At 39.1% G+C, this 26,323-nt stretch overlaps 1 long non-coding RNA gene and 1 pseudogene across 1 annotated transcript in view; one reads left to right on the top strand and one right to left on the bottom strand.

Annotated features, from left to right (window-relative positions):
* LOC132432829 (uncharacterized) overlaps positions 1–26,323 on the top strand; it is a 101,498-nt gene that overhangs the window by 20,082 nt on the left and 55,093 nt on the right. The gene's annotated exons all lie outside the window — the stretch shown is intronic.
* The window catches only part of LOC132431866 (52 kDa repressor of the inhibitor of the protein kinase-like), a 28,640-nt pseudogene continuing 5,364 nt past the window's right edge, over positions 3,048–26,323 (bottom strand).

Here is a 26,323-nt window from a genome sequence, read left to right as displayed (position 1 = left end):
GAGACATCTTTGCCCCGTGTCCAGTCTGAGAGGAAAAACTCTTATTCTCTCACCACTGAGCATTATATTAACTGGAAGGTTTTCATAAATATCCTTTTTTTTCCTGGCCATACCGCACAGCATGTGGGATCTTAGTTCTCCACCAGGGATCGAACCCATGCCCTCTGCGGTGGAAGCGTGGAGTCTTAACCACTGGACCGCCAGGGAAGTCCCCCATAAATATCCTTTATCAGGTAAAGGAAGTTCCCTTCTGTTTCTGGTTTACTTAGATTTTTTTTGTTAATATAATATCATGAGAGTTTTTTAAATTTGTCAAGTACTTTTTATACATCTATTGAGAAGATCCTATGATTTTGTTCCTTTTATCTGTCAATACAATAAGTAATATTGATTGACTTTTAAATGTGAAACCAACCTTGCGTTCCTGGGATAAACTCTACTTTGTCATGGTATATCATTCTTTTAATATATTGCTGGATTCCATTTGTGAATATTTCGTTAAGGAGTTTTGCATCTATGGTTATAAAGGATTTTTTTGTAATTTTCTTTAAAAAAATAAAATGTATGTTTTGTTTAGATTAAAACACATTGTACAACATTTTTCTCACCAGAAAAACAGCAATAATTTCTGTATTATTTTTATATAAGCAAAAAAAATTCCTATTTTTCCCAGGTAATTTTTATAAATCAAAACAAGGCAGGGCTTCCCTGGTGGTGCAGTGGTTGAGAGTCCGCCTGCCGATGCAGGGGACGCGGGTTTGTGCCCCGGTCCGGGAAGATCCCACATGCCACGGAGCAGCTGGGCCCGTGAGCCATGGCTGCTGAGCCTGCATGTCCAGAGCCTGTGCTCCGCAACGGGAGAGGCCACAACAGTGAGAGGCCTGCGTACCGCAAAAACAAAACAACAACAACAAAAAACAAACAAAAAAAAACAAGGCAGTAGGTATGGTCATGGAGAGAAAAAACAGTCAAATAGATGGTCAGTAGCCTTGGCTTCTGATTCTATCTTGACCATGAAACAAAAGTGTTCAATGTACACCTGCTAGAAAGACTACACTCAGCTAAGGTATAAATTCGACAATGATTGTAAATAACATCCAGAAGAAGAACCACAGTGGATTGCTTTCTATTCGAACTTCAATTTTCTACTTAATGGAGACAAAATCTACATTGCAATCTCTGTTTGGTGATCTCAAAGTTTATTCTACTTGTTGGTAATTTCCTTAACTGCCCATTACAGATTTTTAACCACATACTAAAACACCTACTAGTCAATGGTCAGTCCTGAGCTTTATTGCAGTATTTTATGAAATATATTCCTTCTCCCCACACCTCTCCAACATTTATTTCCTCAAAGAACTGGAAACTAATACCTAATAATTTGATTCATGGCAATAATAATGTTCTATTTCAAGTGACTCAACTAAAATTTCCCCGGAGTACCACCAAGAGAAATCACAGAGAAATGAAATGTTCTTTCAATGCTGTCTTCTGAAATGAGAGGTTTTCAGAGAATAAAAGTTCAAACAGCAGCCATTTAACCAGCAGCTTATCAATGTTTAATGCCTTCAATGGAAGGCTCAGAAGCAAATAGTCAGTGATTGAATGGCCTACATACACCTTAGAGCTTTTCCTCCAAATATCAACTGTAAGGATAAAACCAATTTTTAAAACTTCTCTTAGGTATTTTCAGTGTTCTTTTTTTTTTTTTTTTTTTTTTTGCTGTACGCGGGCCTCTCACTGTCGTGGCCTCTCCCGTTGCGGAGCACAGGCTCCGGACGCGCAGGCTCAGCGGTCATGGCTCATGGGCCCAGCTGCTCCGCGGCACGTGGGATCCTCGCAGACCGGGGCACGAACGCGTGTCCCCTGCATCGGCAGGCGGACTCTCAACCACTGCGTCACCAGGGAAGCCCCCAGTGTTCTTTTTAAAGTACTTGTAGGAAACTCTGGCTTAAATTCATAGTTTGATATATGTGTCTACCATTAAATTAAGATCATATTTTATATCAAGATTTATGTTAAACAAAGTAAAGTTATTTGACCTCTGGTCTGTTGAAATATTTCTTAATTATGCTTAAGATGCTTTCATCTAATTTCATTGCTCTCATTCTCAAACTTCATCAGGGAAGAATACACAGGACCTTCAGCCATGTATAGACATTAAGAAAAAAATTGAAGTGAGACAGGTAGGGGGCTTTGTACATGGTTAATGGAAGTTCTGTGTCCTTTTCTCTGTGTTTTGTTTGATTCTCCAACAATGAAGGTTGGCAGAGAGTGTGTTGGAAATGGATAAGTCACTTTGGTACATGTTGGCATGGTGTTGAATGTGAGCTGTTCCAGGACTGGTGCTATAAGACATAAGCATTTAAGAACTGTGAGGTGCCCATACATTTGTTTTCTACATCTGTCTCTATTTCTGCTTTGCAACTAAGATCATTTGTACCATTTTTCTAGATTCCATATATATGCATTATTATATGATATTTGCTTTTCTCCTTTTGACTTACTTCACTCTGTATGACACTCTCTAGGTCCATCCACATCTCTACAAATGACACAATTTCATTCCTTTTTATGGCTGAGTAATATTCCGTTATATATATGTACCACATCTTCTTTATACGTTCCTCTGTTGATGGACATTTAGGTTGCTTCCATGTCCTGGCTATTGTAAATAGTGCTGCTATGAACATTGGGGTACATGTTTTTTTTGATTTATGGTTTTCTCTGGATATATGCCCAGTAGTGGGATTGCTGTATGTATGGATACCAATGGGGAAAAGAGTGGGGTGGGAGGAATTAGAAGACTGGGATTGACAAATATACATTATTGATACTATGTATAAAATGGACAACTGATGGGAACATGCCGTATAACACAGGGGAACTCACCTAGTGCACTGTGGTAACCTAAATGGAAGGGAAGTCCAGAAGGGAGGAGAGGGGATATCTGTATGTGTATGGCTGATTCATTCTGTTGTGCAGTGGAGGCTAACACAACATGGTAAAGCAACCATACGCCAATAAAAATTAATAAAAAAAAAAAACTAAGAAAATTTAGAAAAAAAAGAACTTGTGAGGTGCTATTGTAAGAAAATATCTTTAACGTCCTGAATAATGTGTTTCATTGTTGGGATACTAAGTATTTGTTTATACTAATTCTCAATGGTTAGTTGAGATTATCTTGCTGAGCCCAGAGGAAGTTCCAGGAAATTCCATTTAAATATCAAGTTTGGTGCTCAATCATGGCTTTCTCAAATCAAAATTTACGATAAACATAAATATTTCCATCTCTTCATAGAGTGCAACTCTACTGCAAAGAAATATTGGAAATGCGGCCCTGGAAGTTTTTTCCAAAGGCTATTTTAAAAAATAGGATATTTTTATGAACAACAATAATAATTAAAACAAAATCTGTTAATGCACTACAGAGAACAAAAGCTCAACCAACTATAAAGTTATTCTATCTAACATTCGTTAGATTCGTATCATTATTTATACCATCTAAACACAAAACGAGTATTTACAGGAGTTCTACAAAATTTTCAAAAGCATCATACCCACCTATTCATTGAGACTGGCAAAATTCCTTCAGTTCATGTGCCTTTTATCCTTCACTGTTCTGAAAGAGGACAGATATTACATTGTTAAGTTCTAAAGTAGTTGTGATCAACAGAAAAAAGAACAAACATCTTTAATTTCTCCCAAAGCAACAGATACTCCCACAACAGACGCTGCTTTTGACAACTACGTATTTAAGGCAGAGGAAGAATAGACTGTGTAGATATTTTGGGGTTGTTTCTCTAAAAGTCTAGTTACCATGAGTTGCGTTTGGGAGAAAGTCCACTAGACATAATCTAAGCCAGACCACATCAGTGCTCCATGTTTGTCCCCCACTCGTCCATTATCATAGTGTGAAAGTTCATAGCCAGAATTTCTGCATCAACTTCAGAAGGTAGAAAGCTCATATTCCTCTGTCTGGATTGAGATTCATTGATGAACCTCACCAGTACTGGTGATTGCTCCTCCCCTACTATGTCCATCTTATTATCAGTGATAATGGAAGAGGTGAGTCTCTCACTTCCCTGTTTCTCTCCAGTGGCACTCTTGCAGTGTCCAGCACGTATTTCTGCTGTGTTTTCAAAAGGATGGATGTGTAACTGCTACTGTCTCGAAGCACTTTCTCAGAACTGCCTCACCAGAATATCCTCTGCACTCCAGCAGGAGAAAAGATATCTTTAGAGATTTTGTCAGCTTCATGTTAATCCAGACTTGTGCTTTATAAAAATCAAACTTCAGATGAAGATTTTAGCTGCTCCTTGTTTTCTTTCTCTGCGAAGTTTAAGGATAAAAATGCCTTCAAATCTTGTTCTTTACCTTCTTCCTCTGCGTTGGAGTGGTGAGGATTGCTATGGTTTCTTTATTTCTGAGTTTGTTCCTGTTCAGAAGTTTTACCATTTCTTTTTCTGTTTGTGTTCTCATTTCATGATCACTCAGTTATTCTACTAAATTTCAATGTCTCCACGTGGATTGTTCAGATGACTGGTGAAATCAACTACTGCTGGCATAGCATAATCTCAAAGAACTCCTTTTTAAGTACTCGTTCTACAAACCATAGGTTTCTTAAAGCATTTGGCAGTAATGTTTGCTTAGCAGATCAGGTGTTTTATCTTCTAAGTCACATATCTTACATTTCTTCACCCACTTCTGGCTTCTGTCCAGATCTTTCAGGAACCTAAAGAAAGTCAGATTGGACTGCATTATCTTCCATGTTCAGTTGGGGGCTGTGCAAAAGTTTGATATTGTCGCCCACCAGCCAGCCAGCCTGCTCTTCCCTCCCCTTCCCCCAATTCAGGGAAGCTTGTTTGCCTGTTGGTAGTGGAGGAAGGAAACTAAATTAGGTGGGCAGTTTGACATGACTGGTGTTTTAATTTTCTTTTTTAAAAATGTCTGTGTCAGATTTAGTATCAGGGTCATTCTAGCCTCATAAAACACATTGCAAAGTGCTTCCTCCTCTTCTGTTTTGGAAAGCATTTGTGTAAGATTGATCTCTTACCTAAATGTTTAGCAGAGTTCACCAGTGAAACCGTCTGACCCCGATGTTGTATTTGAGAAAAGATTTCAATAACAAATTCAATTTACTTAATAGATATAGGGCCAGTAAAATTTCCTATTTCTTCTGTGTCTGTTTTGGTAAGTTGTTTTATTCATAAATTTCATCTAGTTGTTGAATTTATTAACATAAATTTGTTTACAATATCTGTAGCATCCGTAGTATGTTCACACATTTATTCCTGATATTGGTAATTTTTCTTATTTTTTTCTTTATCAACCTATGTAGGGCTTATCAACTTTGTTATTCTCTGAAAAAGAAAAAAAATTTATGTGTTAATTTTCTCTTTCATTTATCTATTTTCTATTTCATTGATTTCTCCTCTTTACTATTTCCTTCATTCTACTTCCTCTGGATTTACAGATCTTCCTCAACTTACAATGAGGTTATGTCCCAATAAACCCATTGTGAGTTGAAAATATCCTAAGTCGAAAATGCATTTAATATACCTAATCTACCAAACATCATAGGCTAGCCTAGCCTACCTTAAACATGCTCAAAACACTTAACAGTAACCTGCAGTTGAGCAAAATCATGTCACACAAAGCCTATTTTATAATAAAGTGTTGAATATCTCATGTGATTTATTGAATACTGTACTGAAAATGAAAAACAGAATGGTTGTAAGTGTATCAGTTGTCTACCCTGTGATTGTGGCACTGACTGGAAGCTGCAGCTTGCCACCACTGTCCAGCATCCCAAGAGAGTATCATACTACGTATCGCTAGCCTGGGAAAGACCAAGATTGTAAATCCAAATCCTACTGAATGCACATTGCTTTTGCACCATTGTAAAGTTCAAAATTTGTAAGTTGACCCATTGTAAGTTGGGGACCGTCTGTACTTTGCTCTACATTCTCTAGGTCTTACTGTAGACTCTTAGGTCATTGATTTTATACCTTTATCCTTTCCTTATCTAGGCATTTAAAAGCTATAAATTTTCCTTTAGCTGTAGCTCACAAATTTTGATATGCTATATTTTCATTATAATTCAGTTTGAAATATTTTCTAATGTACCTTGTCATTTTTCCTTTACCCATAAATTATTGACAAGTATGTTGTTTAATTTCCAAATATTTAGGTTTTATCCCTCCTACATATCTTATTGTTGTTGATTTCTAACTAATTGCCTGTGATCGGAAAACATAGTCTATATTATTTCAATCCTTTAAAATATATTAGAATGTGTTTTATGGTCCAGCAAATGGTTTGTCTTGGTTAATATGCCATGTGCACTTGAAAAGAATGTTTATCCTGCAATTGTTAGGTGTAGTGTTCTATAAATGTCAATTAGGTGAAGGAAGTTATAGTGTTACTGAGATCTTTTGTCTATTTGTTCTGTCAGTTGCTGAGAGAAGACTCCACTGTAATTGTGGATTTGTCTCTTCCTTTAATTATGTTACTTTTTCATCTAATGTATTTGAACCTCTTTTAGTAGGCACATACATGTATGATTCTTATGTCTTAATAAATTTATCCTTTTTATTGTTCTAGTGTGTCTCTCTTTATCTCTGGTAATACTCTTTGCCTTGGCATCTGTTATATCTCATGCTAATCTACCTATTCCAACCTTCTTCTGTTTTCTGTTTGCATGATATATCTTTTGATATCATTTACTTTCAACCTGTTTGTATTTTTATATTTTAAGTTCATCTCTTACGGAGAGATTATGTTGGGTCTTATTTTTTTTTATCTATTCTGAGAACTTCTGACTACTATTTGGAGTGTTTAGTCCATTTACATTTAATCCAATTATTGATATGGTTGAGTTTGGACCAACCATTTTACTAGTTGTTTTCCTTTGGTCCCATCATTTTTGTATTTGTTTTTTGATTCTCTGTTCCTACTTTCTTAATTTCTTTTGATTTAATTGAATCTTTTTGAGAATCCCCTTTCAAGGGATTGTGGCATTTCAGTTATATCATTTTGCATTATTTCAACTGGTTGCTCTAGGAACCACAATATATACAGTATCCTTAATTTTTCACATTTTTCTTACATTTAATATTGGACCATTTCATACAAAATATAATGATCTTTCAAAAATATAGATTTTTAAGCTCCTTTCTTTATTTTTTAGTTGTCTATATTTCATCTACAAATATTATAAATCAAACAATAAAATGTTATAATTTTTGCTTAAACAGTCATACGTATTTCTAAAAAACTACAGAAAAAATCTTTTATATTTAGCCACACATCTATCATTTTTGGTACTTCACTTTCCTCTGAACATTTGAATGTCCCTTTGGCATCAATTTTTCTCAACTGATGAACTTCTGTGGTTTTTTTGTACTGCAAGTCTGCTGATAAAAAGTTCTCTTAGTTTTCATCTATCTTTATTTCGCTTTCATTCTTGAAGGATATTTTCACTGCACTGAATTGACTTCTTTCTTCTTTCAGCATTTTAGAGATGTCATTCCATTATCTTCTTGTGGCCAGTGTTTCTGACAACAAATCATTGTTAAATCATATCATTCCACTGCATGTAATAAATTAATCTGTAGCTAGTCTGCAGTTGCTTTCAAGAGTTTCTTTTAAACTATGGCTTTTAGAAGTTTGACTCTGATGTGCCTAGATATGCTTTTCTTTATCTTTTTCCTGATTGGGGTTTACTGGACTTGTTAGATGTGTAAATGCGTGCCTTTCACTAAATTTGGGGAAATTATCACTATCATTTCCTTATATTTTTTTTCTCTCTTATTCTAAGACAGCAAGTACACAAATGTTAGACCTTTCTACGGTGCCTGCATAGCTCACTGACACTCTTTATTTTCTCCAACCTTTTCTTTCAATTTTTCAACTTAGACACTTTCTATTGATCTATTTTCAAATTTACTTACTCTTTTCTCATTTTGGTCTGTGTCAAGCCACTTTGTAAATTTTTAATTGTAAATACTATATTTTCCATTTCTAGAATTTTCAATTGGTTCTTTTTTGTGGTTTCGTTTCTCTGCTAAGATTTTCTATTTGTTAATCATAAGTGTGTTTTCCTCTAAATCTTTGAGATGGTTATAAATAGTTGCTTTAAAATCCGTATCTGCTAATTCTAATATCTGGGTCATCTCAAGGTCAGTTTCCACTTATTGCCTTTCTTTTAGATTTAATTGGCCTATTTGAAGTTTACCCCATGTGTATGTAGTTCAGGGATCAACCAGAGATTTTGGCCAAGTTTATATACAGAATCCCCCTCTCCCCACCATGTCTATTGCTTTCACCTTTCCAGGATTCCAACCCCCCTCAGGTTCCAGCTGTGTGGTCTCCCCAAACTCTGACCTATGGCTTTCCAAGCCAGTAAGACTACGGATTTCTATTAGAATTTTAGCCACTCAGCAAGCTGAAACTAGGGCTTAGCCTCAAACAAAAATCTGTATCAAAACAGGAAAATTACCCTGTGCCATTTACTTCTTTCAAATATAGATTTACTTCGTTTCTTTTAGTTCCGCTGACTGCCTTCAACTTATTATATTTTGTATTTTAGTAAGCGTTTATAGTTGTTCTCTGAGAGTGAGTTGACTGATAGAAGCTACTTTTCCACTACTGGAAATCTATTTGCATTACTTTTTAATTCACTGAGAAATCAGAGATTACTAATTAGTTTTCCCATTACCTCTTGTAGCAGTTGCCTGGTGTTGGTTGTAAGTAGATTTTCTTCGACTCTACCACTGTAAAATGTTTAATTTATTCTTTTTTTTTTAAGAGATTCTCTCTTTTTTAAATTTATTTATTTTATTTTTGCCTGGATTTTGCCTGGAATGGGTCTTCGTTGCTGCACACGGGCTTTCTCCAGTTGTGGTGAGCAGGGGTTACTCTTTGTTGCGGTGCACGGGCTTCTCATTGTGGTGGCTTCTCTTGTGGAGCACGGGCTCTAGGCACACAGGCTTCAGTAGTTGCAGCACGTGGGCTCAGTAGTTCTGGCACACGGGCGCTAGAGCACATGGGCTTCAGTAGTTGTGGTGCACAGGCTCAGTAGTTGTGGCTTGTGAGCCTGGTGCTCAGGCTCGATAGGTGTGGCTCATGGGCTTAGTTGCTCCGTGGCATGTGGTATCTTCCTGGACCAGGGATCGAACCCGTGTCCCCTGCATTGGCAGGCAGATTCTTAACCACTGCACCACCAGGGAAATCCCTTGATTTATTCTTTGATTGATTGGTTGTGTTTATCCCCACATATTTATCAAGGATCTGCTATGTCCTAGGTACTGGATACATAAAAGTGAATAAGGTACAGTCTCTGCCCTCACAGAGCTCAGAGTCTAGTGCTATACTTTTATTACAGTAGTGACTAGAATACATATAGAACATTTCAATCATCCAAAAAGTTCTAATGGACTGTCTTGGTGTAGTGGAAGAGAATGATATGAAAATGCATCACTAAAATATAGCGTGAGAAAGTGTAAGAATAGAGTTGTATATAAAGGTATGGCAGTTGAGCAGAGGTGATACTACTTACTTGTTATTAGAAAGATCCAAAGGGGAAATGATTCTTAAGCTGAATTTTTATTGATTAGAAGGATTTGATCAGTTATCTTAGGAAATATAAATAGCGTATCAATAAACTCTGAAGACTTGAAATGGATAAGGGAACTACAAGAAAACTCCTGATTCTATGTATCTATTTTAGGGTTAGTTTTACTACATAAAGCTGTTCTGTAGTACTTTCTCACAGGAATTAAAAACATTTACTTAGTTAATTATATTCAAAAGAGTATATATTTTGTTTTTCTTAATAAGAAAAAGAAGAGCAACTACAGACATGACTCTGAAGCAACTGCATAATCAAATTTCAATTCACGTAGCCTATCCCTTTGCCAAGATAGTTAGTGATATTGAGGAAAGAGCTGTCTGTCAACAGATTTGGCTACCACTGCTTTTAGATAACTGAAAATAGTAAATCTCAGGTGTTAGAATATCAACCAGGAACTACATAAAAGTTCTTCTCCATTAGGTTTTGGACAGGTAACATATATTTGCTTTTAAATATCTTGTTAAAACTGAAAGTTTTACTGTATAAAAAAAGTGGTAGTAATTTGTACCACCCACCAATTGAAAATGCTGCATGAATGATTAAAAGAGTTTCATGTCTTTGTAAAGAGTTCTAAGAACATAATGATTTATTAGTGTTCCAACTGCTGTCTTTTTCTTTCCTTTCGTGTCTTGACAATTTTTATCATACATTCCTTACTGGTGATCTAGTAGAAGTAGTAAGAAGATCTTAACTTGAAAATTACACAACTCCCTTATTTAAACTGCAGGCTATTTGTTCCAATTGCCATTTTACTTATTTAACGAACTTTTATTGATACCTCATTATATGCCAGATATTGTTTGAAACTGGGGGCCCCAAACTGAAAGCATAGTCTCTTTCTTTAATGAGTTCATAGTCTAGTGAACATATAGAGAAATATTTGCGGTAAATTTTGTAGTAGAGGGATGTTCAAGTTGCATGTGGCGGCTAGCCTAGGCAGTCTTCATAAAGAGGTTAAATTTCAGTGTGATATTGGGAGTATGTCAATTTTTAAACCTCATTAAATTGAACACTTATAATTTATGCATTTCAATGTATTTAAATTTTACCTGAAAAAACTGTAGAGAGATATTGAGCCCTAGTTAATAGGATTGCTTTTTACAGGGGTATGGGTTGGCAATTCTGAGAAGTCCTTCTGTGTATTGTAAGCTTAATTTTTATATATATGAATGATATAGATATAGAAATATGTTCTTAATGTTAAGCATATTGATTGTGATAAATATACTATTGTTTATAAGGAAAAGTCCTCACAAAAATGATGTTTAAAGTATTTAGGGTAAAAGATACAATGACTCCAGCCAGTTCTCAAATAATTCATAAGATATATAAATACAGACATAGGTAGATAAATATATATAAAGAGAGAGAAAGGCAGAGAGACAGAGAGAGAATGATAAGGCAATGAGGCACATGTAGATAACTGATGAATCTGGATACAGTTTATTTAGGAGCTTCTCATACTATTTTTGCATCATTTATCTAAATTTTAAATTATAACAAAATTAAAAATTATGGTAAGTTTCACTTATCCTTAAGATATAGAAAACTAGGGACTTCCCTGGCGGTCCAGTGGTTAAGACTCTGCGCAGCCAATGCAGGGGGCGCAGGTTCCATCCTTGCTCTGAGAACTAAGATCCCACATGCCGTGCAGCACGGCCAAAAGATTTAAAAAAAAAAAAAATACATATATATATATATATATATAAAGCTATATTTTAGAAAGAAAACATCACTTCCACAATAATACAAGAAAGTGCAAGATAAACTATAAAATTATAACTCTTTTGAACCCGTCAGAGAACTAAGTTTGCAGGATAGCCAAGAAGTCTGAAATTTAAAGAAGACAGGCCCTTCTAAGGATATAAGCACTGTCACACCTGGGTCAAAGCATGAGAGGAAGAGAAGTTGATGCCATATAAGGAAAATAAAAGAGAAAGAATAGGACAGACAATATTTGAAGTGCTAACAAAAACAACGTAAGGAGAAAGACTTCAAAATGCACATCCAGGAATTACAGGAAACCCCAAGCATCATAAATGTGAGAAAAAGACATCCACCTATAGACAAATAACACTTAAACTGCTGGAACCCAAAGATAAAGAAAAAAGCTTGAAGGCAGTCCAAATAAAATTACAGCAGATTTCTCAGAATATATACAACCCAGAAGATAATGGAGTGACATCTTTAAAATACTGAAAGAAAAAAGAAAAACCTACCAACTCAGAATTCCACATAGATTCAGAGAACTGCCACTTCAGGGAAGTTTTCAGAAGTGCAGTTGTCAGGTGCACACTGGATATCCCCTCCAAAGCCGAAGACGAATCGCTGCATCTTGAAGCCCCACCTCAGAGAAGGAAGCACGGTACCTCGTAGGCCTCTTTGAGTTCTAGAGGCAATTCCTTCCACAGCTAAGAGCACATTGGGTGGCATGATGGCTACCAGCTTTGAGTGGTGCCTGAAGCAGGAAAGGGCTCTGCAGTAGATGCAGACCAGGATGCAGGCCTGTAATCTGTGAAAGGTTGGTTGGGAGGCAGAAGAATATGTTAGGAAGGGTCTCAAATTGCAGTGTTGCCTTGCAAAAGTCTCAGCCAGCCCAACGGGAGGTCCAGAGCAAAGGTTGCCTGGTGGAGGGTTTCCACATTGATCAGAAATGGCCTAGGCCCTGGGCCATTTACAGAGCCTGGCCTAATCAATAGTAAATAATCAAACAAAGTTACCTTCCCCTAAAACAGTGGTTCTTAATGGGGCCAGAGTTGCAGTCCCCCACCGAGATATTTGACAATGTCTGGAGACATTTTTAGTTATTACAACCGAGGGGAGGGAGGGAGGGGATGCTACTGACATCAAGTGGGTAGAGGCCAGGGATGCTGCTAAACAGCCTACGATACACAGGACAGCTCTTACAACAAAGGTTACCTGGCCCAAAATGTCAGCAGTGCCCAGACTGAAAACCATGTACAGATAGCACTTCACATGGCTTATTAGACAATGCTCCAGTATGACATACAAAGGACATATGAAGCACAGTTTTAATGTCTCTTGACCTCATTCCCTTAACTGTAAAATTGGGATGATGATAGTAGCAACCTCATGTAGTTTGGGGGAGAATTAAGTAAAACAATTGTCGATTGTATTTTTATACAAATGGCCACCAAATATATATCCCATCCCAGGTGGGGTTTACGTTCCCTCTCCTTGAGCCTGGGTGGCCCTCTGTAACTGCCTCTTTCAGTGGGGCACAGCAGAGGGGATACTGCATGACTTCTGAGGCTGGGTCATAAAAAGCAATGTAGCTTCCCCCTGGCCCTCTTCGTTGGGATCCAACCTGAAAGAAGTCTGGATATTCTGGGGAATCAGAGGAGGGTCTACAGAGAGGGCTCTGTAAAGTTAACATTCACTTATAGAAGATCTATACATTGCAATTTATTCCTGTCCAGTAGAAAAAAATAAATCCTACCGATTGTGCTTTTATTGTTTTATAGGACATTGATCGGTTTCCATCTAATTTGTAATCTTATTTCAGCATTCTTTTCATCCACTGACTGGATATAATAGTTCTTCCTCTCCTTCTTTGAACTATCGTTGTCACTGTGCCAGTTCCTTCTTTAATGCACTAAGTAAATCTGTGCGAGTTGCACAGACACACACAGACACACACACCAGCATCTTGGTAGAAAGCAGAGAGAGAATTCTTTCCAAAGGGCAGGTACGGCCATCATGGAGAGACAGGGAGAGGTGCTGGATGTTCCAGCCCCAGCTCTTCCAGTCTCACCAGCTCAGCCACCAGACGTGAACAAACGAGTCTTGGAGATGCCCCAGTCACCATCTGACTGCAGTCTCGTGAGGAACCTCCAGCCAGAGCCATCCAATGGAGCTGCTGTGGAATTCCTGGCTTACTGAAACCGTGGGAGATAATAAACGATCATTATTTTAAGCTGCCGTGTTAGGGGACGGTGTGTCCCACTGCAGTGGACAGCCAAAGCACCAATGCTCATCCGGCCCTTAGTGCAATGCTTGGCACATAGTTCGGGCATAATTGGTCACTTTTTTCCTGTAGTGTTAGTATTTTGTAGTTTTCATTTTTTCATGAGTATTTAATTAGTAATTAGCATTTAATTTGTAGCTTTACTCTGCCTCTATGCGCTAGAGGGCACTCTTATCCGTTGGCAGATGGTCTCAGACATGCAGCTGCGGTTCTCCAACCAAGGCACCAGGGGGAGCCAGCCCCTAACTTTTCACTATCCCTTTCGGAAGGTGAGCTTGACGGAATGGAAAAAGGCTTCAGTACCAACGAATTAGCATACATAAGAAGACGTTTTCGAAAACCGTCGTAAACACAGTCTAAAAAACAAGAAAGCTTATTTCTGATGAATAATGCTGCCCCCAGACTGGATGTGCAGACAAAGGAGAAGAAAATCCCCACCCACACTTCTTTTTTTCCATTTTAAATGTGGTAGAGAAGGGATCTGCAATGCTATGATTTCTAAACAACGTTGTACCGAATCTTTACTACATCTAGAAACGTGGCAAAAGCAGTGTCTCTGCCGCAGTTAGCTTCTGATGGCGAGAGGGTAATTCTGATTACTGTTTCACAGTGTCCCAAACAATATTTGTACCACTACTTTAACTTACAGATTTTAAAGTTCCCATTTTTTTCTAGGTCTTTATTTTATATACACAGGATTTGATAGTCTAGTGACTGTGAAAATGGACCATGATTATGATTGCAGGAAATTGGGGAACCCAAACCCTTAAAATGAATTGCCTGAACCAAATACATTGTAAGTCTCCCCCTCTTCCAACAAATTCAAAGCAGACTTTATCTATAATCATTCACAGTAACCTGAGAAGGTTGGCAGCCTGCACGATGATGACGGTCTGCCTGTCTCTAAGTACCTCCTGAAGTCTGGCCCTCCCCTGAGGGGGCTCAAGTATAGCCGGGGCTTGAATGGAGCAGGGGTTTTGAGAATAAAGAAAGGTTTATGGTGAGCTTATCTGATTAGAGCCTTACGCTGTGAGGTCAGAACTCTGCAGGCTGGTAGATTATAAATCAAAGGGGACTAGAGTGGGAGAGAACTGAACTCTGAAGAGCTGATTCTTCGAGGGTGTCCTGTAACTGACTCAACCCCCGCTCTAGCTGACCTACCATCTTGATGATCAACCACAAGGGATTTGATCAACTCCGATCCTGTTATTTTGTTTTAATCCCCACCGTAGGGATTAAAACAAAGCCAAAACAAACACAAATGTATGGTAAAGGTAGTAGAATGATGTTTCTATCTAACACGTGTCTGTAAACGATGGGATTGCTTTTCGGGTATAACTTGTGGCAGTGTCTCATCACTTGGTGTTCAGAGGATGTATATGTAATATACTTATCTGTAACACACTAACAAACGCTGCGCTCTTTGGCTTAACCACAAATTGTGGACTATGAGACCTCAGAGTATCTCCAGTCTCTCAGCTAGTAATGGAAATTTCTAGAGCATTTCATAATGCACTCCTAAGAAGCCCTAAAGCTCCCCAAAACCACTTTGTAGACCCGAAGTAGCAGATGTGACATACCCAGTGTGCTGTTTAGAAGCTGCGTGGCTGGGTCCCCAGGTCACTGATTCTGCCCGTGAAGAAATGGTGGTGGATGACATTAGGGTGCATCATTTAAAATTCTATGAGAATTCGCAGGACAAGGGAATAACTTTGAGTTGGGAAACTTTCAAGGACTTCATGGAGGACAGCCCCCCCAGTTAGGAGTAGGGTTGGGCATACAGTGATGGAGTGAAGGGTACTCTGGGCGGGGCTGGGTAAGCTGAGGCATGAAGGCAGAAGTGAGTAGGTATATTTGGGAACAGTTCAGTCTAACTGGAGCATTATATGAAGGAAAACAGCAGCAGAAGGGCCTAGAAAGAAAAGATTTAAGTCCTATATCAAAGTCAGAAATTTTAATCTAGTGAGCTAGGCCAGCTCTATCCAATAGAAACTTGTGCAATGATGAAAATGTTCCAAATAGGAGCTGTGCAATATGGTGGCCCCGAGATACATGTGGCTATCAAATACTTGAAATAGGCTGGTGCAACTAATGAACTGAATTTTTAATTTCGTTTAAATTATTTTTTTAATTTTTATTTTTTTACATTAGGGTTCATTCTTTTTTAAAATGTTAATGGAGTATTGTTGATTTTCAATGTTGTGTTAGTTTCTGCTGTACAGCAAAGTGAATCAGTTTTACATATACATATATCCACTCTTTTATAGATTCTTAATAGTCATATACGGCTAATGGCTGCCGTATCTAGTAGTGCATTTCCAGACAGTGGAGAAAGGACATGAACAGAAGGGTGCTTCGCTTTAAATGACCTGAAAGCCAACTATAAAGCGGATTGTAAGGGAGGTACTCTGAAGATAGAGTCTTATGATGCGACAGAATCAATACGTGGGCCAGTGGGGTTTTTTAAAAAAGTAAAATAAAAAAGGTTTTTTCCAAGAACAAACAAAACAAAACACATAACTGATCCTGTTTAAATGAGGAGGCAGGAACAGTCCCTGTGAGGGGCCACACCACTTTCTTGCCTTCTGTAGGACACCTACAGAAGTCCTTGAGGAATCTCCCTGGGATTTCCAGGAGCTATTCAGAACTCAGTTTGTTAACCACTAAGCCAGGTCAAAGGTAGTGGGGAATTCTACCAGGGTGACAGGGATAAAGAAGAGGAATAGATGTGAGCAATATTATGGAGGTGGAATCAATAGATCTTAGCGTCTACTTGGGTATAAGGAGTAAGGCTTAAGCATCTGCACATCTATTTTTTCATTCATCTGAGTCCAAACATTGGTGTTATCTGGAATTCCTCCCCATTACTCAATCATCGCAAATGTGATAGGTACACAAAAATAAATGTATTGAATGGAATAGAATTAACACACACAGTGCTGCACAGATGTTGAGTGGGGAGAATCAGGATGCAGATCCAGAGCCATTGACTCCAAGGCTTTCCCTACAGCTTGTGGTCCACTTTCCATCCCCTGAATAATGCAGTCACAGAAGCCAAGGCAAGAGGCTTTGCAAGTAAGGGTGGTCCATCAACAGTTTTAAGTGCAGCAGCAAGTTTGAGGAGAAAATGACAAACTGATGTTAAAATTGGAAGATAATTCCAGTTAGAGTTAAGGAAGGTGGGCTCAGAATTTCAAGGATTAGGATAGTAGTGGATGAAGGTGAGAGAGTAAAGGCGATGAATACAAACTACTCTTTAGCTTCCTGGTCAATGGAAGGAAAAAGGTGAGATATGCTGCGAATAGTTAGCGAGTTGACTGCTGGCTCTACTTTCTACTTTTTTGAAATCTTAGAGTACCTAGAACACCTAATGTCATCTCAAAGGAAGTCCTCGGCCATTAGTCACCTTACTTAGAGCCATGTGGTCTCATCATGAGGTTGATAGGACCAGACATAGACAGCTGACAGGAGCCAGCCATTGCTAAGCTAACCAATATCCAATGGGGTGGCTTGGTAGAAGAGTTCTATCCAACAGAGGCAGTGCATGCGTACTGACTGATAACTGGCCAACCACTCGTCCTCTGTGTCAAGGACGTAGAACTCAAAGACATCAGAGAGACTCAGGGAGCAGTAGAGGTAGAGATAGAATGATCATTTTGTCACCCGAAGTCACTCTGAGTAAAGAACAACGGATATCTTCCCTGAAGAAACGAGCTGTCTAGAACCTTGGAATTTCATAGTATTTTTAAGTGTTTCATCCTCTGCAAAGCCTTGCTGAGATTCTGTCTTCCTTACTTGCCCTTGTATCCTTATGGAAAAATAAAACAACTCAACAAATGATTTAAAAAAACCCAAGCACAATTCTGTTTCTTGCAATCTGAAAGAACATAAACAACACGTAAGTCTGGAAGGCAGAGTAAGGTGGAAGTGTTGGCGTCCTTGCAAAAAATAATTGCAGAAAATTCTCACAGTGCCAGGTCCTTAACGAAGAGTCTCCAATGGCCATGGGCTCAATGGTCCTGTCTTTAGAAAAAGTGCAGAAAATTCCTGTTGACCCACCTACTGTCTGGAATGGTGCCGCCTCCCCTACTGAGTAGCTTTAACTTAAACGGAGGAAGACTACAGACAGCCTAAAAGTGCAGCCTCAGTTCCCTGCAGTCTATAAAGATAGCAGGCTGAGTCTCTCCATGTTAGAAAAGGGAAGATAAGCTAATGAAAAGGCAGTATTTGAGAGAGAAAAGAAATCAGAGAACTCTGGAATTGAAAGGTACCCTGGAGACTGTTATGAGCTGAATTGTGTCCCCCCAAAATTCATATGTTCCAACTGCCAGTAACTCAGAATGTAATTGCATTTGGAGATGGGACCTTTAAAGAGGTGATTATGAAGTCATATGGGTTGGCCCTAATCCACTCTGACTGGTGTGCTTATAAGAAGAGAAGATTAGGACACAGACATGACGTGAGGACACGGGGAGAAGACAGCCACCTGCAAGCCAAGGAGAGAGATTTCAGAAGAAACAAAACCTGCCAACGCCTAGATCTTGGACTTCCAGGCTCTAGAACTGTGAGAGCATACACTCTGTTGTTTAAGCCAGGGGTGCCCAACTCCCGGGCCATGGACCGGTACCTGTGCACGGGAACCGGGCCGCACAGCAGGAGGTGAGCGGTGGGCGAGCGAGTGAAGCTTCATCTGCCGCTCCCCCTCCACTCCCTGTGGCTCCCCATCGCTCGCATTACTGCCTGAACCAACCCCCGCCCCCCTGGTCCGTGGAAAAACTGTCTTCCACAAAACTGGTCCCTGGTGCCAAAAATGTTGGTGACCACTGGTTTAAGCCACTCCATCTGTGGTACTTTGTTATGGCAGCCCTATCAAACCATCTGGTCTAACTCTTCCTCTTGACTTCTGAAGAATCTGAGGTCCAGCATCACACAGCTCGTATCAGTTGGTAGGTCCAGGCTCCAGGGGTCCTCATTCTCAGCCCAGAGGACTTACACCAGCCACACCCCTGAATTTGACTTGTGTGCATTTCCAGAAAGGAGGGAGAAGGATGATGGAAAGAGCAATGACCAGAGTTGGCGTCTAGTCCATTATATGGAAGGAATGGATGGGAAAATCGTTCGCTGGTTTAATAGCATCTCATAAAATCCTATGACTCTTGGGCTACCTTACTGATGACTTTTTGTTGTTTTCTATTCTACTTTCTGTTTGTTTTGTTTCTATTGTTTCTGTTTCTATTGTTTTCTATTTCTACTTTCTGTTGTTTTCTATTCTTATTCCCATTCTTACTGGGAAAAATTCCTAACTGGGAAAAATGATTGGTTGTAGACATTCCAAAGTGACTTCAGCATGATTTTTAAATACATGAAACCATGTTGGACTAATGGGCATACACGTAACCAAGGAGATCTTATTCTTTTCTTCCATGTTTACATCTCTGATCTGTTGATTGTATTACAGAACCTCCTTTGATGAGAAAAATCTGGGACAGCTGGGCGATTCGTGGTGGGAGAGTTTAAGTAATTTGTAATTCAATTTTATTTTAGTTTTAGTATCTGTTGTTGTCTTTTTTAAGCACGTGGACTTTTCATTTATTTTTAAGGCAAGGGCCTCAGAATGCACTAATTTTCTCTCTCAACCCCGTGTTGGTTTCAGATGACAAGCTTTTAAAAGCACAGCTCTTGTTAGTTTTAGGGAAGCTTAAGACTCATTGTCTTGTCGCCTTCCTGTCCCCTGCTACACTCTTGTTGTTGCCACATCCCAAGGTGTTCTAAATCTCTGATTTCCCTCTTTGAGTGGTTGTCTCCCACTTATTTTATTTACAGATGAGGCCAAGCTTTTGAATCTGAATAAAGCATGGCGGACTGAGCTTAGTCTGTTGGTATCTCTGGATAATCCTGATGTTAAAAAAGGGGGAAATGCCTACAGGCTCTTTCTCAGAAAACCCATCCTCTTCTCCACGCTATAGGTGCATTACAAGCTTCCCCACCTGTTTCCACTGATTGGTGTGATGGCCCAGTGCCGGGCATTGTACTGTGAGCCTGGTGGCTGGTGGCCTGGGCTGCCCGTCACAAACACCAACATATGAAGCTGAGACTACTGATCGAGTCTGCACAGACTGTCTGCGGTTATTCTGCTCATGGATACTCCAGATCAGAAGCAGGGGGCCATGGAAACTGTGCTTCACGTTCATTTTCAGCAAACGGAGAGGAAGTAAAAACAGGCCTGATTCGTAAGGACTAGTAAGGGATACAAAAGGTAGTGCTTATTTAAAAATAGGATTCAAAACAAACATTCTAATCAAGGATTTGACTTTGGCACCGTAAAGTCGTTGAACTGCCAAAAAAGATGTATTAGGAAACAAAATTCTAGTTTTAATTGGTGTTTTGTTTTGTTTTGCTTGTTTATTTTTGACAGAACTTTAGAGCGCCTTTTAAGTTCTGATCCCTGAAATTTTTTCTTAGTTATGTGGTTACCAGCAAATCATATGTGAACTAATTAATATTAAGCCTTTCAAATTAGCTTTTTAACAATGATAAACAAATGCATTTTATTCTAATTAAAAATAGAAACTCTTCATACTGAATTTCTTTTATAGTAACTAGGTCCAGATGCAAAACCAATTGCTTCCACTTAATTCCTTATTAATCTACTGCTTTCCCCCCAATAAAGTGAAGTTATAAATTAAAGAAAGAAACTGTCTTCCTTGGATTTTATTAACCACAGGATTTTTGGGGAAGACAAGCAAAGTTCTTATTTCTTCTATTTGCAATCACTTAAACCTCCTTGGAGAAGTTTCTTCAGTGCATGGCTCAACTATTTGGAACTCTGGAGAACTTTCAAGGAAAGAGAGCACAAGTGATAAATAGTTTGGAAATGAAGATCAAAAAGAAAGCATTGGGAGAACTGGGAATGTTTAGTCTAGAGAAAAGAAGAAGGAGTAGAGTCGTACTTTTCCTAACTGTCATAAGCAGGACGAGGGTCGTTCTTCTTTTTCACCAAAGAGTTAGGAAGAACAAGTGAATACAGGCAGGAGCAAAGCATTTAACTAACATAATTTATTTTAATTTTTAAAAAAATAATAATGGAATGCTTAGGGACTCAGGAAATTATCCTAGAATCATTTCAGAATACTATTCCACAGATCAATCTGGAGATTAAGAACACAGCAATACCTACCAGGAGGAGTGGAGAATTAAGTTATTCACATAACAGAGTCAGAAATACTTTCCACTGATAATTGAAATAGTAGTGATGTTTACTTCCAACAGGAATTTAACATTCATCACACATTGATTGAAGGCCTATTCAGCCGTGGGCACTGAAAAATTCATCATAGCGAACACTTGCAGAAGGCTTGGTCTCTGAGCACTGTCCAAAGTGCTTTGCACACAGGAATTAATTTAATTTTCACAACAGCCGTATGAAGTTAGTGCTATTCTTTTCCTGTTTTTGCAAGTGAGGAAACAGAGGCAAAAAAAAAATTAATTATTTGCCTGAAGTTACATCTTGAGGTTATAAAATAAAAGAGCCAAGATTTGAACTTGTACCCTTATAGGTTCTCTGAGAACAAATACCAGGGTGAGAGTAGACACAGATGAGGCTTACTGGGACAAACATCTATGACAGATAAAGAAGGAAGAGGCAGGAGGAGTGGGCAGGGACAGGCTTCAGACTGAGATGCAGGTGTGATATTTGTGAAAGGCAAGAAGGAAGGAAGGACTGGGTAGCGAGAGCCTCAGACTCCTGTGCAGGTCTGGGAAAGCCTCAGACAGACTGATGGATGGGGAGTCCCTGGGTCAAAGTGGGAGATTCCCTCAGGCAGCATGAATGGTGGAGTTTCATAGCCTCCTGTTGCTCAGTCACGGCTGGGAGGAGTCTAAGAGAAGTGTGGTCTGCCACCAGTGCTGCAGGGGATCCAAAGAAGCCACTGGGGGCTCTGCCCCTCTCTCTTGAAGGGAGGTCTGAATGGGGGGCTACGGAACCCAAGCTGTCTGGCACCAGAGTCCATGCTTTTACTCATTCTGTTATGCTGCCCTCCTCATACCTTGAGGGTGTGCAGTGAAGGATGTAACCCTGTAGCGATGAAAGGCCTCAGTAGGAAAAGGGGACACTTTGTTACAAAGATCTGGGGCCTCCACTCACACAGAGCTCAGTGCCAGCAGTGCCCCGAGGTCGTGCAGAGCGATGGCTCTGGTAGTAAAGAGCTGAACAGCAATCTTCCGATCCAAACACACTGTAGTTTTACCCTGAATCAGGCACCTTCATGTCATAAAAATCTCGTAAAACTTTTCAGCCAATATTTAAATATTTATTCAATACTTACCAAATACGAGGCATTGTGTTAAGTGCCATCAGAAATATTAAGATCGGAAAGCCTGAACCCTTCCATCCAGGGTTTACCCAATAGGGTGAACTGAAAATAACTAAAAATAACCATATATACATGAGAACACGTGAAAAGTGGCGCAGATATGGTGCTGTGGGAGTTTAGGGAAGAGAGAGATTACTTCCTGCTGGAAAGATTGGGAAAGATTTCATGAAGGAAAAAGCAATGGTGTTGCTTCCTCAAATGAAAATATGAAATTAAAAATTTGAAGCTGTCTTTAAAATTTGTATCTGCCTAGCCCACCACCCTTACCCCAAGCACTGGTCTTTAGGAACTGGTGGGAACATATATCGTAGGTTAGAAAATGGGGTTCAGATCATAAGATTGAGAACAGGGATATTCTGGCCGTGGTGGAAGGTTGGAGAGAGATCAGAGATGGAAATGGAGACTTAGTGTGACTGTTTATCCCTTTATTTTTTGGTAGCAGTGTCTAATCTTTGAATCCATCCCAAGCTCCTAATTACACTTAAAGAAAGTGCCAAGTTTCATATTCACTGTATCCAAGCGGCACCATAAACGTACAATTTTCTGTGCACCCTTTAGTCCCCAGACAACACATTTCCTTTTGTATATTGTCCTGATGGCTCAATGGGATTTTTCCAGATTCAGGTCTCACTCTTATTTATATGGTGGAATCATGATTTAAAAGTACACTATTAATTTGTCAAAGTTTTTCAATAATTTTTCTAAAACTGTACTCCTTCTGCCTTGCATTTTATTCACTTTTTCTTTTTTGTTTGTTTCCTCAGCTAAGTTCATATTTAATTGCTCTCTAAACTTAGAGCCATTTCATTTGAGAAAATAAAGTCCTTTTATTTTCTGACATTTCCCAAGGTGGCAGGGGGTCTGGGGTCTGGGGAATGTGTTTCCACCTTTAAGCTGGAGGAAGCTTTGAAAACACTTTAGCAAGTTTTGGATTCTTGTCTGATTAAAAGCTGCTACAAATAATAAGTGGAAGAAACAAAAATAGAAGGTAGATAGGTATGAATACGAGTGTTAAAGATGCTTCTTTATATCCCTGCTCTGTGATTTTAGGAATTATAGAAAACAAATTGCAACACTTTTACTCAGACTTTATATTTTTATTACAGAAGGCAAAAGATTTGTCTTAGAATACACGTTTGAGACCTGAACATTTCCTAGGTGTGGCAGTGTCTGCTTTCACTTGGGTAGTATAATTAGCTCCGCCACTGAGGGCTGGCTTCACTCCTGTAAGTGCCCTCCTTCCTGCATCAGCAGGCTTGCAGCCCTTCTAGATCATTCCCTCTGGAATACTAATCACTTGTCTGGCTCTCATCTTAAAACAAAACAATGCAAAACATACAAACAAAAACGTCCTTTAACCCCACATCCTCTTCCAGCTTCTGCCTTTTTGTCTTCTCCCTTTTGTAGCAAAATTCTCAACAGAGTCATCTATGGTTTCTGTATCCACTTCCTCACCCCTGCGGATTTTCCTAAGATATTCTTGTCCACATCCCAGAAAACTTCCATGTTGCCAAATCCAAGACTCTTTTCAAGGTCCTTCTCTGACCCAGTCCCTCAGTATCTTTTACCACAGCTGACCACTTCCTTTACTGGAACCTCTCATGTCTCTTAGTCTGTATTTACCTGGTTTTCCTCATACCTCTCTGGCAGTTCTTTGTATCTTCACTGATGAAGCCTCCTTTTCAGCTTAGTCTCTAATATGTTGGAGGGCTCCCAGGGCAGAGTTCCAGGCCCTTTTCTCTACCTGCATTGTCTTTCTAGGGAAATAATCCTTCCTATCCTAAGGCTTGAGATGTCATTGATATGCCATGACTCCCAGGTTCTCATTCATTCCTGAACTCTCCTCTGAGCTCCAGACTTGGATATCCAATTTTGTATTCATTACCTCCATTTGGCTCACTAAGAGGTATGGCAAATATAGTTAATTTTCTCCTACCCTCCATCCTGCTCCTTCCCAGTCCTCCCAGTCTTCGATAATGGCCTCACTACCCACTCGGGAGTTCAAGCCTTGATTTTTCTTTTTTTTTTTCCTAATCCATCAGTGAGTCTGGTAGCTTCATCTTCAAAATAGATCTCAAATCCATCCACCTCGCCTTATCTTCATTGCTATCATGCTAATCCAAACCATGATCATCACTTTGATGACTGCAGTCGCCTCTGAATGTCTCCCTACTTCTGCTTCTCCGCCACGAACAATCCACTTCCACCCAGCAACCAGAGAGATTTTTTAAAAATATAAATCAGAGCATGTCATTTCCATGCTTTAAACCAACCAGGTATTTCCCTTCCAAAAGCACTTAGAATAAAATGCACCTCTGTTCCCCAGTTTGCAAGACTCCAGTTAACTTGGCCCCTACCTAACTGCTTGTCACCTTAAACCATTTTTCTACCTCACTTCCTCTCTCCCAGCCATGTTGGCTGTCTTCTTGCTCCTTCAATATGCCGAGATGCTCTCCCTCTATCCCTTTGCTTATCTGGCACCTTCTTATTTGTCTCAATTTATATGTTACTGTTAGCCCCTTAGATCAAACCTCCCTGATGACTGTTCAAAGGAAGTGCTCTCCCAGCAGCACACCCAGTTCATTCCTATTAAAGCCCTTACTACAGGTTGTAATTATAGGCTTGTTTTCTCATTTGCTGTCATTCATCTCCCACAAGAATGTGAGCTCCATAAGAGTAAGGACTTGCTCTGTCTTATTCATACCTGCATCACTGCTGTCTAGAACAATGACTGTCCACAATAGATGTTCAATAAGTATTTGTTGAGTGAATACATCAGTTTTTAGATTATTCAAGCCATTTGGTTGTCCTTGATTGTTTGCCAGTCTACTCCTTGTAAAGTATCTGAGCATTAGAGTAAGGAACATGTTTCATTTGCAACTTCTGTTCAAAGAGGATATGGAACTTTAATAGATTAGAGGGAGATCCGAAGCTTTTAAGTCTTAGCTTTTCAGCAGTATATCCCTTAACGATGGCAAAAAATCAAAGATTAAGTTGTGAGAGCTATCAGAGTTTCACTAGCAAAATTTAATTTTTTCTATTTTCTGTCTGTTTTGTGCATTTCATTTTATCTGAATTTAGAATGTGAGCAAAGCTGTGGAAGGGTTAGTGTTGCTTGTACGTGATTTTCAATCATTGGAATTCTAAAAATGCTACAAAATTAACATTTTTATTTCAAATACATTGATCCCAAGACTATGTGATACTAACTCTTCTTCTTCTCAAGAATTACAAAATAAAGATGCTGATATGGAACTCATTGCAACAATACCTCGGGATATGAACTTGTATCTATGAAACACTGATGTAATGCTATGAGCTCATAATATAAATGGATGCTAAACCATCTGTGTTTTGTGACACACTGTATCATCAAAAAAATTTTGTGTATAATTCTAAAGTAAAAAATAAAACAAAATTTCAACTAACAGGTGTGTTACTTCAAACATACAATTCAGCAATTCTAAATCCCGACTTGAAACAATGCCTGAAACGCTGAAGGTCAGGTGAAGATATTACATTTAACACTCTTGAAAATGTCAAAGAATTACCTCTAAAACATAGGGAAAAATTGGTAAATTAAATATAAGATGTTGCAGATCAGGATAAAAGAGTTAATATAAAATACTTTTTTACTGGAAGAAAAGAAGAAAAAGGGAAGAAGGAAGGGCAAGGAAAGGAAGGCAGAGTTTGCCGAAGAGGGGCCACTCCTGAGTCAGTTTAACCACTTAGCTCGGTCTCTTGGGCTGTGCACTCAAGAAAATGACGGTCAGTATTTACCTGCGTGTGCTTGGGATTTCCATGTTCTGCGCGTGCCTCCGCTGTGGAAAGCGTGAAACTATGATGAGGACTATCAAGGCAGTCAGAGTTCAGCAAGAGGCTAAAGGTCGGTGTGGACTGGAGAAGCAGGAATTACTCTACGGACTGAGCTGGACTTCCGCTAAATCTTGTTGAATGCAGTGGATTTTGATAGAGACAGATGTGAGCAGTGAGGAGAAAGTGTGAAGAGAGACACATGCACAAAAACAAAATAAAAAAGGTAGAAAAAATAAGTTAGAATTCCCTATCCCTAGGAGAAAGTTTTAAAGGGTACCCTGATTGAAATGGAAACATTTAGAATAGTCATAGGAAATGATGGCGTGAAGCGGCTGTGGGTTTTAAACTCCAGGCTGCAGGGTGAGAAGGCAGTGAGAAGCTGGAGAAAACCTCAAGCAAGGGCGACACGAAGGAAGTGATGTTTTAGGAAGGGAAAGGATTGATGGCATAAGGCAAGGTGGGTTGCAAGGAGGTAAGCTCGAGGTCTTATCATGATGCCATTTCTGCAAT

This window comes from Delphinus delphis, chromosome 10, assembly GCF_949987515.2.
Source record: "Delphinus delphis chromosome 10, mDelDel1.2, whole genome shotgun sequence".
NCBI lineage: Eukaryota > Metazoa > Chordata > Mammalia > Artiodactyla > Delphinidae > Delphinus > Delphinus delphis.
Note: the sequence above shows the minus strand (reverse complement) of the source record. Positions and strands in the feature narration are given on the sequence as shown.